Raw genomic sequence first — 17,113 nt, forward strand, 5'->3', positions numbered from 1 at the left:
ATAGAAGCAACTCCGTTTTGTCACTGTTTAATTTTAATTTATGTCTATGCATCCAGTTGGAGATTTGTTCCAGACCAGACTGCAGGGAAGACGTGGGAAAATGTTTATTTGTTGATAGAGAGTAGACGATTTGAGTATCGTCAGCATAAGAGTAGATCGTGAGACCTGCTTGCTCAGCCAAGAAAGCTAGAGGTCTCACATAAAGATTAAAGAAAAGAGGGCTGAGGATAGAACCCTGGGGGACACCGTGAGAGGAAGCATAGGTGGAAGAGACAGAAGTTGAGGAGAAAACTTGAAAAGTGCGGTCAGAAAGAAAACTGGCAATCCAGGCCAGGGCAGAGCCGTCAAATGCCCACAGATTTCAGGGTGGACAAAAGGATGGAATGGGAGACAGTGTCAAATGCGGCACTCAAATCTAACAGAATGAGTGCCACTGTCTCCCCATTGTCCACCTGTCTTCTGATGGTCTCTGACACTCCAAGAAGAGTGGTCTCAGTGGAGAAGCCGGCCCTGAACCCGGATTGAGAGCAGTGAAGGAAATTAGAGGATTCAACATAAGAAGTGAGAAGAGAATTAACGTGCTTTTCAAGAATTTTAGAGTAGCATGAGAGCAGAGAGATAGGCCGGAAGTTAGAGGGATTATTTGGGTCCGCATTGGCCTTTTTTATCAATGGAACCACCATTGCGTGCTTCCATTCTTTAGGAACCGTGGCTTCAATCAGTGAAGCATTCAGAAGATCTAAGATGATCTGAAGTGTAGATGAATCCAGGGTGCCAAGTATTTGCGGAGGCATGGGGTCAAGAGGAGAGCCAGTTTTTATTTCATTTAAATATTTTTGAAAAAGAGAGAACGAGATCAGATCCCAGGAGTGGAGTTGGGGGGCAGGGGGAGTTGGACTAGGTGCCTCAATAGAGCAGAAGTTGGATGTTGGAGGATCAGAGATGGAGAGGTCAGAAGAGGGGACGCTAAAGTTAGCGTAGATTTTATCTATTTTTTCAAGGAAAAAATTGGCGAGGGAGTTACATTGTTCTGTGTCAAGACAGGGGTCTTTGGGTACACAGGACATGCCTGAAAGATCTTTTACAACTTTGAACAGAGCCTTAGGTCGATTTTGGGCATTAAGTATAGTAATGTTGGCATGATTAGCTCTGGCGGTGTCGCAGGCAGAATGGTATGCATGAAGGGCAGCCTTATATCTTTTTTTATTATCCATGCAATAGTTGGAGCGCCAAATGCGTTCCAGTTTCTTGCAGCAAGATTTTTCCTGGCGAAGTGTATCATTAAACCAGGGTGCCGGTGGATGGTGGATATGAGGCTTATTCCTCTGGGCTGGAAGGCAAGAATCTAAGGCTGATATCAGCCAGGAGTTGATAGCAGACACATCCTTAGTAGTGATGGTGGGAGGCGTGGGACTGGAATTCTCAAGGCAGATGTTAAGTTTGACGTTGTCTAAGCGTTTCCAGTTCCTGCTGGCTTTATGTGGATGTAAACTAGTAGAGGATTTGTGATAATCAGATATATTAATTGAAAAGTTTATGATAAAATGATCGGACCAAAAAACAGGTAGAGGGGGATGGCAGGTAATGCTATTGAGATTGGAAATAATGGGATCTAGTAAATTACCAGCTTTGTGGGTGGGGCCGGAATTATGCAGGTGAAGATCCAAGGCGGCTAAATCCTGTAGAAGGCGAATGCTAATGGGACAGGATGCGTTGTTAAAATGAATATTTAAATCACCCACTATTAGGAAGTTGGTAGATTGTAACATCAAAGGGGCAATGAACTCTGGGAAGGAAGATGTCCATGCACAGGCCGAGCCAGGGGGACGATAAATAAGGGTTCCAGTCAAAGTGAAATTAGGAGAAAGTAAAAGTTTAAAGAGACCAGCTTCACAATTGGGAAAATCAAGATCTTCCCATTTGCAAGAAAATTCCCTTTTAAAGATTACAGCAATACCACCGCCATCCTTGAGTACCCGGTTTCTCCCCACAAAGGTGTAGTTGTTGGGGAGAACCATGGCGATGTCCGGGCCGGAGCTCTCATTTAGCCATGTTTCCGTCACAAACATGGCGGCCGGACTAGATGACACAAGGAGGTCAAAAATATCTCTCTTATGTTTAGAGAGAGAGCGGCAATTTATACTGATAAAGCCCAAATCAGGACAAGCTCTGTAAGTAATAGAAGACAAATGAGTGACAGATGGAATATCCCAGTAAGTAGAGGATGTAGTACATACAACCGGGGTAACGGAGTTAAGCGTGAGAGAGCAGTTCGGACACCTCAGAGGCGCATCTTGGCAACGGAGTGCAGGAGCAAAAGTACAGGGAGGCGGCTGCAACCTCAATACGGTAGAGCGGGAGTGGGAGTAAGTTATGTGACCGGGAGCAGAGAGAGTGGTCCCAGGTCCCGTCCTGTCGCGGACGGGCGCAGATGGGCTCGCCTTTGCGCTTCCGATGCCAGGGGACCATTTTATGCTTGTGGGGTGGGAGGGGCCGAGCACTAGACCGCTCGCCGGCTCCTCGCCTCACACAAGATGGCGCCCAGAGTAGTCGATCCCAGCCAGACCTTAGTCGTCTGTAATGGGGGCTACAGCGCTTCGGGGAGAGATAGGCAATGCCCGAAATGCAAGCCCAGAGTGCGCGAGAAAGACAATGAATATTTTTTCAATTGTGGATGAAAGTAAAATACAGCAAATACAATTTTGAATCAGGTTAAAAATAGCAAGCACCAAATCACAGAAATTGCTAATCTCTCATGTAGAGTCCCGGCTTCCGCCTCAGGACTTACTCACACAGCTGTTAATCGCGGAGTGAGGAGAGTGCCGATGTTTTTATGCTTGTGGGGCAGGAGGGGCCGAGCACTAGACCGCTCGCCGGCTCCTCGCCTCACACAAGATGGCGCCCAGAGTAGTCGATCCCAGCCAGACCTTAGTCGTCAGTAATGGGGGCTACAGCGCTTCGGGGAGAGGTAGGCAATGCCCGAAATGCAAGCGCAGAGTGCGCGAGAAAGACAATGAATATTTTAAAAATTGTGGATGAAAGTAAAATACAGCAAATACAATTTTGCATCAGGTTAAAAATAGCAAGCACCAAATCACAGAAATTGCAAATCTCTCATGTAGAGTCCCGGCTTCCGCCTCAGGACTTACTCACACAGCTGTTAATCGCCGAGTGAGGAGATTGCCGATGTTTTTATGCTTGTGGGGCGGGAGGGGCCGAGCACTAGACCGCTCGCCGGCTCCTCGCCTCACACAAGATGGCGCCCAGAGTAGTCGATCCCAGCCAGACCTTAGTCGTCTGTAATGGGGGCTACAGCGCTTCGGGGAGAGGTAGGCAATGCCCGAAATGCAAGCGCAGAGTGCGCGAGAAAGACAATGAATATTTTTAAAATTGTGGATGAAAGTAAAATACAGCAAATACAATTTTGCATCAGGTTAAAAATAGCAAGCACCAAATCACAGAAATTGCAAATCTCTCATGTAGAGTCCCGGCTTCCGCCTCAGGACTTACTCACACAGCTGTCAATGCACCTTTTGACAGCTTCTTTCTCTTTGTACCCGCATCTATAATATGGTGTGGGCCCAGAGAGAAAGAGAGACCCTCATTTGCATGAGGATTGCCCCCATGCAAATGCGGGAACACCCTCTGATAGCACTGCCGCTATATGTGTGCCAGCGCTAATCTGTATTACACAAGGAGTCGCACAGGCATCTGCGGCCCCATCGGAAATACCAAATTGCCCCGGGCAACGGCCATTGCTACCGTAGGGCACTTTGTGAAATACAGCCCCTGGTGTTTCTCTATTTTACACAAACACTGTGTTACATATCTTGGTATGTTGATTTTCTAAGGTTTACATTATTGTGGTGGCGGGAAAGGGAAGAGGCACAAGGAAAATGTATGGACCTGCTTGATGTGTAAATGCTGATATGGGCTAGGATTGAAATGGAGAGGGCTTCACATGCTGATGATCATCAATATAAGGATATCGATGGTACACCTTGCAACATGTAATATATGGGATTAAATTCCCCAGTCAAGCACGACAAGATTTGGAGGGTGACCTTACAAAGTGGTGAGCGATATCAAGAAGGGATTCTATGTGCTGAATGTTTGGAGATTATAGGGCAAGATGATGCAGTTGATACCTTATTATGTCCCTAATCTGAACCAAGTGCATTACCTGCAAAAATGAATACAAAAGTTGAAAGACAATAAGAGTATCAAGCTAATTTGGGTGGGCGATTTTGATGTGGTTCGGTCACCCACACTTGACAGACACCCTGTTAATCGATACACTAGCAAGGGTGTGTCATGTTCGCTAAGAAGGACCCTTTCAGAATTGTGAATCTTTGAATTTGGAAAAGTGCACATCCATTAGAGAAACAATGCACATTCTTCTCCAATAATTATAGAACATATTTGAGAATAGATATTATATTTGGATTACAGAGGGTTTACTGGGATTTGGATTTGTAGATAAACTCTAAATTGGAGTGGTTTTAGACCACATGCAGAATTGTAGACTAGCACACAGCTATAGAATTTACTCCCAGTGATAGAGCCTATGTAATGGAGCTGAAAGATCAGCTTGCAGACTTTTAATAATTACACTTCACAAGGAGGTTTAGATGAATGTAATATGGGAAACATTCCACTTAACCATTATAGTATAATGGATAGAGGCTAGAACTGCCAAGAAATGCTATGGTTGATTGGCGAGGCAACACCTATGAAATAAATTTATGGTGACAGAGAGGCCCTCCAAAGATTCTGAGGCCCATGCATAAAGGTAAATCAACACATGAACATTTACTACAAGTAAATTTACTCCTACACTTTTGAGTAGTTTTACTACTTTTGTCTGTTCCCCATTTACAAGTGTAAAGTTAATCAAAAGTGTAGACTTATATGTCCCCATCCCCTGAAATAGACGGTGGAGTTGGTAAAAACGTCAAATATAATTGTAAAGCTACTACTAGTAGTGACTTTATGCCTGTATGTGATGCTACACACAGTTGGAGGAGACCTTCGTCTTGGGAGCAAAGATCTCTGTGAGGTAACAGGAAAATTGCAAACGTTTAGTAAACTTTTTTTTAAACTAGGAAAAAATATTTATTTTAAATTTAGAATCATATATAAGGATGTTATTTAAAAAATGATGCCTATAACTGACGATATATAAACAAAAACAATGGCTCTGTCGGGCGTACAAACTATTTCTAGTGCAAACAATTAATATTTGCTATTTTCTACAATCGTCAAACAATGATATCCGAGCTGTTTAGACATATGGAACACATGACAAAAAGCAAAAGCAACGCAGACTAGTGAGAATTGTGTTGTTTTATATATATTAACGCATTTATATACAGTCACACCTTTGGAAACAAGGCTGTCAATGCAAGGTGAAGCTTAAGGTGATGTGTGCTAAAGTGACATTAGTGCTCAGTGATATGTTATATACAAAGTGATTAAAATATGAACAAGGGAAAGAAGCCCAGAATATTATGAAGAACACAATGACTCTGTTGCTTTATACAAATTAATCATTCATTTGCACGCAGAGCTTTTGTCACTCAGGACAATAGGAGATCATCAACGTTTCAACCCAATCTATGCTCTATTAAAAAGTCAAGGTCGCTCTTCATCAGGACAAGTGTGGGGGATTAGGGGATGACAGCCTATGAATGAAGAAATCGTAAGTCAAGATGTGTTCTAAACCAGAACCAATTATGGTCTGCATATTACAAATTTAGGTTGGGGTGACAAAACTCACCCTCAATGAACTAGAATTAATCCTGGTTAATCGGTCATCTGTAAAAACTAACAATCCAAGTGGTTCAGTCTGGGGAGGGGAAGATATGAGTAATCAATCAGTTGTTCCCTCTGGTCCTGCTAATGTATGCTGGACCCCGTAAATTACTAAGCTAGCGCGCGCAAACATACTGGTACCAACTCACCATGTATGATCTTGGTGCCGGCGTGAGAATTCTATAAGAAAAGCGGGATGGAAGATTTAGTATACACCCGCTCTGTTATGTACACGATTGCTGGCCTCTATATTAGCTGGACCTCATAAGTTAAAGTTAAAAGATCAAAACGCGCAAACATCCTGGTAAAGGACTCACCAAGTGAAAATTTTCCACCAGCGTGAAGAATCTAAAAGAAAAGAAAGCGGGATGGAGGATTTAGAATAGACCAGCTGTGTCACCTTCAGGTGATGCTTGCTGGCATGTTCGAGACCCCACTCAGGGGCTTACCTGAAGTAATTTCTTACAATGGGTGTTGGGAGATTCAAAGCGAAGCCAGGCATGAGTCCTGTGTCAACGCTGCCGTCCATTAGCAAGCCTCCATGATTGTAACAGATGTGGACAAAGGCTGCATCACGTTCACTGTGTCTGCACGCACTCAATGCTATCTAGCCTGGTAGCTAAGCTACGCATTCGCTTGGCAAAAAATGCAAGGGGTCAAGTTAATTGGAGCTGCCTCTGAATGTACTGCGGAAATGAGTACTACGGTAGAGAATGTCATATATAGCATTATATTGCTCACCCAGTTATTAAAATATAACATTTTAAATGCCCAATAACATGCACAGTCAGTGCAGGGTAAATTGCTCCTCAAAGAATTTGAAAGTGACAACGAAGGTAGCTGATTTAATCTCCACATTTAGACAAGGGTACCGAGTGACAATGACAAGGGTACTGAGTGATACTTGCTTAGAGTGGCATGGTAAAGCTTGGCCAGCGGGAATGAATAGTATTCACAAAACAAATTACGTGCACAGTTGGTGTATGACATGGTTCTCCTATAGCACTTTCGATGACACTTGTGCCAATTCCTGGGCACCACTTAGCTGCCTATAATGTTGTGATCACATAACAGAAAACATGCACAACCGGTGCAGGACGTGATTCTCCTGTAACATTTGTCATTTATGGTACATACATGCACAACATCCAAGATTAGAAATGCTTATAATTGAGGAGCGCCACTTGACTACAACTAGTGGAAATGTATATATCAAATGTTATAACGGTAATCACATACCAGATTTCATGCAAGATTGGTGGAGAACAAGGTTCTCCTGTAACATTAGGCACTTACGGTACATACATAACAAATCGTTAAACAATATGTGAACATGTTGGTGTTGATAACCCATTAACCAGGATTCATTCTATTTCACTGAGGGTGAGTTTTGCCACCCCAACCTTAATTTTTAATTTGCCGACCATAATTGGTTCTGGTTTGGAACACATCCTATCTTACACTTTTTTCAGTCATAGGCGGTCATCCCCTACTCCCCACACTTATCCTGATGAAGATCCGCCTTGACTTCTTAATTGAGCATAGATTTGGTTGACATGTCGATGATCTCCTACGGTCCAGATTGACCAAGGCTCTGCGTGCAAATGACTGATAATTTGTAAAAAGCAACAGAATCATTGTGTTTTCCTAATATTCTGGCCTTCTTTTCCCTTGTACATATTGTAATCAATTTGTATATAACATATCACTGAGCATTAATGTCCCTTTAGCACACATCACCTTAAGCTTCACCTTGCATTGACAGCCTTGTTTCCAAATGTGTGAGTATATATAAATGCTTTAATTTAAATAAAACAACACAATACTCACCAATTTGCGTTGCTTTTGCTTTTTGTTATGTGTTCCATATGTTTAAACAGCTCGGATATCATTGTTTGAAGATTGTACAAAATAAAAAAAAATAATTGTTTGCAGTAGAAATAGTTTGTATGCCAAACAGAACCATTGTTTTTGTTTATATATCCATACCCAGGTTCTGAGGGACACAGGGTCGCCCCATTGTTGTTTAACTATAACTGATTATAAGTTATTTTATTATTTTGAAATGTAAATTAATTTGACAATTCTATTAATTAAAAAGGGTACTAAAATAGTTACAAATAAAATAATAAATATATTTTATTCATAGATAATGTTTTAACAATAAATTAAATGAATGTATATTTTTAAGTAGTTTAAATAATTTAATTTAGTTTAACACTAGTTCATAAGTCCATTTGTTTACAGAAGAGTGCTGCAGTACCAGTGGTGTGTCATGAGTAATGCTGGACTTATTCCAGCTCATATCTGGATTACATGTACAAATGTTTTGGGTCCTTTTTGGCTGTAGTAGCTACAGAAAGGCACTTTGTGAGTAGCAATGGCTTACTCCTTTGTGGGTGAGTGCAAATACATACCTAAAAGCCCCTTAGACCCTTCCTCACTCCTCCCTTAACTCCTCTGCTTTAATAAGATGTATTTCATATTTTCCAGTCACTCCCCCTCTTTCCCTCCCCCATTTACTACTAAAATGTATACTCACATGTGCAGAGAGCTCCACAGTGGTGGCAGAGACCCACACACATAAAAGATAGGAGACAGACTACAGTATGTAAGTATGTACATTGCATTTTCTAGTATAGTTAGTAGTACTATTACACTGCTAAACATTCTACAAAATGTAGAATCTGAATAGACTGTGTCTCAAAACCCTGAGGATGGTGATGCATTTCATGCGACTGATTGATATTTTGCACACTGAACAGGAGCAAAAAAACAATCAGGCTACTTTAGTCTTAGCATTGTTCAGACTAAAGCAGCGTTTCTATGAAGAGGCAAAGGTAGCATGGAAAATTCAGACAATGGTAAACAAATGCTTTTGTGAACTACTTTATAGACTTTCTTCAAATCAATGGGACACACATCTTTCTTTTAAGGTTTAGACGTACCAAAACTGGCTTTACAATTTAGGGAAGATAAGAAATGAGGTGTTTCAATGGAGGAATTGTGGAAATTAACTAGAAACATACTGAATAGTAAGGCACCCATCCTGATAGAATAGCTAGTATTCTCTGTACAAAAGTCTGTTCCTTGATAGCCCTGTTGTAAACCTAAACCAAATAGCTTCTTCTTAAAATTGGTCATGGTCATGTCAACAAATAAAGAGGCAGATATAAAGCTTAGTTATTAATCTGGGAAACCCAAACACAAATGTGCATCATGGAGGCTAATTTAATTACTTAACATAAATCTTTAAATATACACAAAAATTCCGGAGAACAGATTAGAATTTTATCTGACAAACTGGATAGACTGCCATTAATCCGGATTCGTTGAAAATAGGCAGAGGTTTGATAATATAAGGCAAGTACTTGATCTCAGTGAAAAATCCTACAGGGGAAAATTACCAAAAGCCTTCTTAGTTTGGATGCGGAAATAGTCATCGATAGTGAAGATTGAATCAACAACTATAGTAGTTGTGAATGGAAAGAGGCTGCGCCAAATATGAATTGATGAGAGAGACAGGGCATTGGTGTTCCCTGAGACCACTGTTTTTCGCTTAATGCATGGAGCCATTGGCACAGAAAGTTTGACAAGAAATGGGGGTACACAGTGTGCTTTTAGGAGGGATGGCTCATAAAATCTGTTTATTTACTGATGATATTTTGATGATATTAAGAGATGCAGCACTATCTACCCAAAGGTAAGGGACATTGTGGAAAGATATGGAGATATCTGAGACTTTAAGGTACATTTCGAGAAGTCAGAAATTACGAGTGTATGATTGGAAATGGACACTTAAGACAGAATTGCAACTATATTGCTCTCAAATGGGCAGAATCTCAAATTAAATATTTGGGAATAATTATTAGCTCTTATTTGCAGAATGTGTAAGCAGCCAGTTATCCAGCACTACTGAGGGAAATAAATCTTTGGTGATGGCAGTCCCTGCCTGTTAGACCTGTCTGGATTTTTTGCGCAGTCCCTCCTCATTATTCTTTATTTTGTCCCCTTTTTGCCCCTCATTCCCTTAATATTTTTCTGTCTACTATTTTTTTAGGTGTTGGTCAAGGGGATAGGTGTTCTTTCTTCCCCCCATAATCTTTTACCTCAGGCCCAGAGGCCTGTTCTGACAGGAAAGTTGGAACCACACAAAATGGTGGCTTCCAACTGCCCCAACTGTCGCACCCAGAACTTGGCCATAGCCTAACATAGGGCATTCCAGAACCTTCTGGTCCATGCTGGACCATTGAAGGGCAGCCTATAAAAGGCGGAATGCGGGGCAGCCATTTTGTCTACCTGTGAGAGTCAGCTGGAGGATAGGCTATCTTGGAAGGTGGGGAAGAGGCTAGTGTGAGGGTTGATCTCCTGGATTGGGAAGCAGCCTAGCTAATCCACTTCTCTACTCCTCCTTTGGGATCCTTGTCTTGTCCCCGCTGTAGCTGGTTAAGGGAGACCCTGGGCGCCTGACTGACCCCTAGCTTCAACATAGCGGGGTGTGAACAGGAGAAGGAGACTGTGGTGCTGCGGAGCACAGTCCTCTGCCCAGTGGAAGGAACTCTGTTGATTCTCTATAACTGTGGAGGGTTAATTCTGGTGGCCCCCACCCTTTTATTCATCCCTCAAAACCATCCTGCCCTGGTTTTAGTGTCTGTCCCTTCACCCAATTACCCCCGTCGAGAGTTACCTCTCATCTGCTGTGAGCTGTGGCCAGGAGAGATCGGCGCCGGATTGTGACTGGGACAGCACCGCCTCGGCCGGGTCTGGGACCCCTGGGGCACCATTCGCGCATTAGTCTAGCCCACCCCGGGATCCACTGAGGCTGAGGAACCTTGCGAGGCTTCCTCTCGTGAGCGGGACCCCAGGGGCGCTTTCCGCGCTTCCGTGTATGGCCGAGTGACAACCGGTTGTCTAAGGAAAGCCCGGTGAGACACTTCTAGTTGGCGCCTTCGCGCATGCCTGGTTGTGGCTGTATTTCCCTGGAAGGAGGGGCAGAGGAGTAGGCAGGCCCAGGAGTGAAGCGTCTGCTCTACGGACGAGCGCAGACTGAGGCGGCGCCAGCCTAGCGCTACTGCGCATGCCCGCAGAGGAAGCGTTCTTGAAGACCGACGCTGAGGAGAGGCACCACAGGTCTCCAGGGAGCGCCGAGTGATCTGCTATTTCCCTCCTGCTCGAGCGCCACACTGCGGATCTGGCCCGAGCAGGGAGGGAGTGGTGAGAGGCCCGAGAGGGGCTGGTGAAGCCTCGTGCAATTTGCCCCGGTTGGCCTCCGCTCGAGAGCCCCACTGAGGAGCCGGCCCGAGCGGGGGATTGAGCATTGTGGAGCCTTCTGAGCTCTGAGGGCCTCTTCAGTGGTAATTCCCTGACCCCCTTCGTTTGCTGTTCCCCTTGTGAGCCTGAAGCAGGACGATCCCAGCTTCCAGTATCAAGTAAGGAGGTAGACACGTGGGGGAGTGACTTCTACTCCATTATTTGGTGCCATAAATTGAGATTCTGGCCCCCTTGAGTACAGCGTCCATGAGGAATCCCTGGTCAGGTTTTATAGGAAGCTGAATTAAGTGCTAATTACCAATGTCATCTTTGATAAGATAAGGAGGAGAATTGTAAAGTTGTTCATTTAAAGGACACTGGTTACCTGAGCTAAAATAAGGGCTGATCTTGCCAATGGTTAAAGTAATGTTGTAATGAGGGATGCATTTGAGTAAGCAATGTACGATAAATGCACCACAGAGCTAATGAGATGTACTGCTAATACTGTTTAGTGTGGTAATTTGATACTTTGAAAGTGCCTTTATTGATTTCCTGACAAACGTGATGAATCTTGTAGTTTAAATAACAATTTGTTTAACAGTTCGAAAAGTAATTTTGCTGATTCTAAAGTCGCCTGAAATGTACTAAGCTGTATATCTTGAAAACAAAGAGAATATTATTTTTATAAAGCAGTACTTATTTTCCTATTCTTTGGTGTAGTGTTGTTTTTGTGTGTTATTGCGTGGTTTTACTCTTGGGTGGTCTGCAACCTTAACACTGTGCCTCTGAAGTATATGTCTTGCCCTAGGCCAGGCTACCCCAGGTTCAACATTTGGTGCCTAGCGGTGGGATACTGACTTGGTTGCAGCTACTCACTAGTAATTCAACGCAATACACTAACCTACACCAGGAGTTTTCTCCTTGCGGCCCTTCTAATTTAAATTTTGTTTTTTCTAAATTTATTTCTGGTGGTGGGTGGAGGTTAACCTCAGGTCACTTCGTGGTTTTCTCCTGTGAGTAATTTCATTCCATGGCAAAGATGGAGTTGAATTTTAAAGAGCTGGAAGCCAATACTGTGGCCCAACTCAGAGATTGGTGTCAGCATCAAGGGGTATTTTTTAATAAAGGTGCCAAGAAAGGAGAGTTGCTGACAAGCATAAGGGCATGGGTGGAAGCTCATTTAAGGGAGGAACCAGAAACTGAAGAGGGTGACGGGGACACTGTTACTGAGGCTGCATTGTTAAACCAAGTGGGAGGTGGGAATCTGCTGACAGGTCCCAGGATACCTTCAAGGGCAAGCAGCAGCGTCTCAGACAGGGGTTTAACTGAAGCCGAGCTGGAAGATAGGAGGGAGGAGAGGAGAATGAAGCTGGAATTAGCTAGGATGGATATGGAAAGGGAGGAAAGGAGGTTAGCTCATGAGCGAACCATCAAGGAGATGGACCTACAAGCCGTCCTAAGAAGGTCTCCCAATCCTGATAATGGTGGCAGCGAAAATAAAGTGAACACCAGGGAATCCAGACCCTATTTACCCAAAGATGTCATTGCTAGCTACACCCCAGGTGATGACATTGCCAAATGGTTGGCCGCCTACGAGGTTTCTTTAAGGGCTCACGGGATCCTAGAAACTCACTGGGGAGGTGGGCTGTATAAATACATGCCACCTGCTGGCAGAGACACCTTGTTGGCTCTGGAGCAGGATGAGCAAACCCACTACCCTGCCATGAAGGTGGCACTGGTGAAAAAGTTTGGACTTACCCCTGAAAGGTACAGACAGAAATTCAGGGGAAGTCACAAAATGAGTACCCAGAATTGGGTAGACTTTTTAGACTACGCCAAGAAAGCTTTGGAGGGTTGGGTCAAGGGCAGCGAGGTAAAAGACTATGAGGGGCTGTACAATCTATTTTTGAAAGAACACCTCCTCGAGAAATGTTTTCCCGAGTTGCGCCAACACCTGGTGGACAGCAAGCTGACCGATCCCCGGAAGCTTGCAGAGGAGGCGGACACTTGGGCAAGTACCCGGGTGTCCTCCAAGGGGACTGGAGGGGATTCTCAAAAAGCCGGACAGGGCGCCCCCCAGAAGAAAGAGGGAGGAGATAAAAAGAAGGAGTTCTCCAAAGGTCCCCAAAATAATTTCCAAGGTAAGGGAGCAGGTTTCACCCCTAGGGCAAACCCGCCCAGAAACCCTAATCCTGGCCAAAGCCAGCAGCCAAGGGTTCTCCACTGTTTTGAATGCGGTGGTGTTGGACATTATAAGGGAGATGTCAAATGCCCAAAGAGACCACCCCCTCCCACCGGAGGAAAGTCACCGGGAGTAGCTAGTGTAGCGCTCGGGGAGGAGTTGCCCTTAGATAAGGGGGGTGAGTGGGCGGGTGTCACCTTAGTGTCCCTGGGAGAGCGGGAGATGGTACCAAAGATCCAGGTGCCCCCAAATACTACAAAGTATGGGCAATGGGTTACCATCAATGGCCAAAGAGGGGAGGCTCTGAGAGATACAGGAGCCAGTATGACTATGGTGAGAAGTCAACTGGTGTCTCCAGAGCAGGTTGTTCCTAATGTACTCCACCCCGCCGCGATGGCTGACGGCAGAATGGGCCACTATCCAGTGGCTGAGGTTCCCTTTGAGTGGGAAGGGGTTGCAGGTTCACTTCGAGTTGCCGTAAGCCCTGCCGTGCCAGTTGATTGTCTGTTGGGGAATGACATGGAGCACAACACTTGGAGAGAGGTGGAATACCGGACGCATTCTGCGATGCTGGGTACACCTGACTGGGCCTGTGTAAGCACACGGTCTGCGACTGCCCGGAGAGGGAGTTCGCCTGGGTTGGAGCCTGGAACAATGGCCCAACCCGCTGCCAAAAAGGGTCAGAAACGGAGACAGGGACAGCCTGCTTCGGCTTCCACGCCCCATGTGACAGATCGGCCACCTGCAGTGGTAGGCCAGGAGTCCGTGGAGGGGGGAGTAGACTCTCTGGAGGATTTACCCATCCCTGCTGAATGGCATGTGGAGGGAGGTCCTACCAGAGAGGAATTCTGTAAGGGGCAGAGGGAGTGCCCTACCCTTGAGGGACTGAGGCGTCAGGCTGAAGCCCAGGCAGCAGGTGATGCTACGGGACACCACCATATTTACTGGGAGGATGGCCTCCTCTACAGTGAACCCAAGGTACCTCTACCTGGCTCATCAAGGGCCTTGGTGGTCCCGCAGCAATACCGAGCCTTTCTGCTGGAATTGGCTCATGCGATACCACTGGCAGGACACTTAGGCCAGGACAAGACCTTTGCACGGCTTGTTCTCCACTTTTACTGGCCTCAGATGAAAGCGGCGTCCAACACATACTGTAGGACATGTGTATCCTGCCAGGCCAGTGGGAAGACAGGGGTGAAGCTAAAGGCTCCCCTGGAACCACTTCCTGTCATTAGCACCCCCTTTGAAAGGGTGGGCATCGACATTGTAGGGCCATTGGATCCACCAACAACAGCTGGTCACAGGTTCATCCTGGTTCTGGTGGATCATGCCACACGGTACCCAGAGGCCATCCCTCTGAGGACTGTTACTGCACCTGTGGTAGCTAGGGCCCTGATGGGAATCTTTACTAGGGTAGGATTTCCGAAGGAGGTTGTGTCTGACAGGGGGACTAACTTCCTGTCCGCTTACATGCGGACCATGTGGAAGGAGTGTGGGGTGACCTACCGGTTCACCACTCCTTATCACCCCCAGTCCAATGGACTGGTTGAGAGGTTTAATAAGACCCTGAAGGGCATGATAAGAAGTCTGCCAGAGAGCTTACGGAGGAAGTGGGACGTCCTCCTACCTTGCTTGCTGTTCTCCTACAGAGAGGTGCCGCAGAAAGGAGTGGGCTTCAGCCCTTTCGAATTGTTGTATGGGCACCCTGTGCGAGGGCCTCTCAGCCTGGTGAAGGATGGATGGGAGAAGTCCCCCAGAAAGCCTCCCCAGGATGTGGTGAGCTACATGTTGGCCTTCAGAAGCCAGATGGCCAAGTTGTGGAAGCAGGCTGCTGACAACTTAGAGGCCAGTCAGGCAGTCATGAAGGAATGGTACGACCAAAATGCTCACCCGGTGGAGTTGGAGCCTGGCCAGAAAGTTTGGGTGATGGAACCTGGAGAGCTAAGTGCCCTTCAGGATCGTTGGACAGGCCCATTTGAGGTGTTGGAGAAAAAGGGTAAGGCCACTTACTTGGTGGATCTTAAGACCCCGTGGCAGCCCCTACGGGTGCTGCATGCCAATCGCCTCAAACCCCACCATGAGAGGCCAGAGGTCATCCTGATGTTGGTGACTGATGGTGCTGAGGAAGCAGAAAGCGAGCCTCTCCCAGACCTCTTTTCATGTCAAGAGAAGGATGGGTCGGTGGAGGGAGTAATTCTCTCCCCGTCTCTCACTCCTGAGCAACGAGAGGATTGCCGTCAGGTATTGGGGCAGTACTCTTCGCTGTTTTCCCTTGTCCCGGGAAGAACCCACCTGTGTACCCATGATGTGGACACAGGAGACAGCCCCCCAGTGAAGTCCAAGACGTATAGGCTGTCGGACAAGGTGAAGGCTAGCATCCATGGCGAAGTTGCCAAGATGTTGGAGCTAGGAGTGATAGAACCGTCCAGCAGTCCTTGGTCCAGTCCGGTGGTGCTAGTCCCAAAAGCCGCTCCACCGGGCACCACACCAGAACTGAGGTTCTGTGTGGATTACCGAGGACTGAACTCAGTTACCAAGACTGATGCTCATCCAATCCCCAGGGCGGATGAGTTAATTGACCGGCTAGGAGCTGCCCAATACCTAAGTACCTTTGACCTTACTTCAGGGTACTGGCAGATCTCCTTGACAGATGGAGCAAGGGAAAGGTCAGCCTTCTCCACGCCTGAGGGACACTTCCAGTTCTGTGTGATGCCCTTTGGGCTCAAGAACGCCCCTGCCACATTTCAGCGACTGGTGAACCAGGTCCTCTCTGGAATGGAGGGTTTCTCGGCTGCTTACCTGGATGACATAGCTGTCTTCAGTAGCAGTTGGGAGGACCACTTGCAACATTTGCAAGCAGTTCTCCAGGCGCTGAAACAAGCTGGATTGACCATCAAAGCCAGCAAATGCCAGATTGGGCAGGGGTCGGTTGTGTACCTTGGACACTTGGTGGGTAGGGGGTCAGTGCAGCCCCTGCAGGCAAAGATTGAGGCAATCATGGCCTGGGAACCCCCCAAGACACAGACTGAGGTCCGAGCTTTCCTGGGCCTCACAGGTTACTACCGTCGCTTTGTGAAGGGGTATGGCACTATTGTAGCGCCCCTCACAGAGCTCACCTCTAGGAAACAACCTCGACGGGTAGTTTGGACAAAGGCTTGTCAGCAAGCCTTTGAAAAGTTGAAGCAGGCAATGTGTGAAGCACCGGTCCTGAAGGCTCCCGATTTCTCCAAGGAGTTCATTGTTCAAACAGATGCATCCGAACATGGCATTGGGGCAGTGTTATCGCAACTAAATGAAGAGGGCCTGGATCAGCCTGTAGTCTTCTTATCCAGGAGACTGCTTCCCCGGGAACAGAAGTGGAGTGCAATTGAGAGGGAAGCTTTTGCGGTGGTGTGGGCTCTGAAGAAGCTGCGGCCATACCTCTTTGGCTCGCACTTCCTGGTTCAGACTGACCACCGCCCCCTTCGTTGGCTGATGCAAATGAAGGGGGAAAATCCCAAGCTGTTGAGGTGGTCCATCTCCCTACAGGGAATGGACTTCCGGGTGGAACATCCGCCTGGAGTGGACCACGCCAATGCAGACGGTCTCTCCAGGTATTTCCGCCTTAGTGAAGAGGACTCCCAAGGGGTTGGGTAGTTCTCCCCACTTTCAGCTGGGGGGGACGCGTGTTAGACCTGTCTGGATTTTTTGCGCCGTCCCTCCTCATTATTCTTTATTTTGTCCCCTTTTTGCCCCTCATTCCCTTAATATTTTTCTGTCTACTATTTTTTTAGGTGTTGGTCAAGGGGATAGGTGTTCTTTCTCCCCCCCATAATCTTTTACCTCAGGCCCAGAGGCCTGTTCTGACAGGAAAGTTGGAACCACACA

The sequence above is a fragment of the Lissotriton helveticus genome, chromosome 5_1 (assembly GCF_964261635.1).
Source record: "Lissotriton helveticus chromosome 5_1, aLisHel1.1, whole genome shotgun sequence".
Lineage (NCBI taxonomy): Eukaryota > Metazoa > Chordata > Amphibia > Caudata > Salamandridae > Lissotriton > Lissotriton helveticus.